General features: G+C 36.1%; 1 protein-coding gene across 1 annotated transcript in view; it reads left to right on the forward strand.

Moving 5' to 3' along the window:
- CACNA1G (calcium voltage-gated channel subunit alpha1 G) overlaps positions 1–1367 on the forward strand; it is a 539836-nt gene that overhangs the window by 27043 nt on the left and 511426 nt on the right.

The following is a 1367-nucleotide window of genomic DNA, read 5'->3' on the forward strand; positions in this document are numbered from 1 at the left end:
TGGAACCGCACTCCAGGGGTTAACCACTGTACTGGACAATCACAATCCATCCACATAGCTAAAGGGAACAAAAGAAGAGATAAACAAGTGACATACAGTTTTGATGGTCATATTTGAGGAAGTTGGATGGAAAATCTGTCAAGAGAAAAGGCAGTGGTGTTCTAAATGCTTTCACATTTTTATGGGCTTAAATGCCTAACTGGATGCACAGGAAACTAGCAGAGGGGACAAAACAAAGCCCTTTTATATGGAAATTGGAAGGGAACCAGTTGCAAAGTCTACAACACATGGCAGGACTATTGTTATTAAATTAAAATAAATGCTGGTTTTTCCTCATAAAGGAGAATGTCTTTTCAATTTATATGTAACAGTTGGGTTGTTGTGTGGCAAAAGCAACATTGCAATCTAGGAACACATTTATTAGTAATGTCATTCCAAAACAAGTTTGGTACCTCCTGTGGCAGTAATGGCTTTGCAAGATAATTCTTATGATCTGGTGTGCCTGAGTTATTTGAGCTGAAAAATACTTTCAGGCCTCCTTGGTAAGCTGGCATTAATGCTCAGTTGAAATGGCAACAACTGTGAGGTGGCTTTGCTTGTTCAATTTAAATCAACAAGACAAAAATACCAGTCCCACATGCAAGTATATTTTAAACAAGTCTCATTAGCTGACTAGAATTAAATTTAATGTGCTACTTGGAATTATGTTCCACTGAAATCTATTACATTTAATCTTTAGACACCATTTACTACCATTGATTTGATGGTGACACAACATCTGATCCTGCATAGAGGTAGTCATTGCCAACCTCAAAGAACTTAAACAGTTCTAGCTCTACATTGGACTGGGCTACAACTTTCTCTGAACCAGGACCAGTGTGTTTTATGAGTATTTAATACTGTGAATCAGTAGCCCTGCTTAGTATGTGTGATGATCAGTTGTGGCTGAAAGTGTGCCTTTCATTATGTGACTTGTTGGTATTTTGAGATGAAGGTGTTGAAATTGCTCAGTCTTGCTTCTGAGTAAATATACTCAGATTTAGAAAACATATCCAGGGTAGCCATGGTGGCCAATAACATTAAAAATTCTCAAAACAGAGATACCTGTTTAGGGCCAACCAAAATGTACAAAACACATATTTCATGCTTCTGAAGCTCCACTGGTACGGGAGGAAAGAAAGAGGCATACTTTCAGACAATTTGCTGGAAAAGAGCCAGCACAAATAAATGTGTGCATGTGCTTGTCTCTGTATGGGTCAGTGTTATAGCTTTAAAGTGCCTAAAGATTCTATTATAAAATGAAAAAGGATTATTGTTAATAAATTATTATTATTATTATTATTATTATTATTATTATTATTATTATT

This window comes from Sceloporus undulatus, chromosome 2, assembly GCF_019175285.1.
Source record: "Sceloporus undulatus isolate JIND9_A2432 ecotype Alabama chromosome 2, SceUnd_v1.1, whole genome shotgun sequence".
In the NCBI taxonomy this organism is placed as follows: Eukaryota; Metazoa; Chordata; class Lepidosauria; order Squamata; family Phrynosomatidae; genus Sceloporus; species Sceloporus undulatus.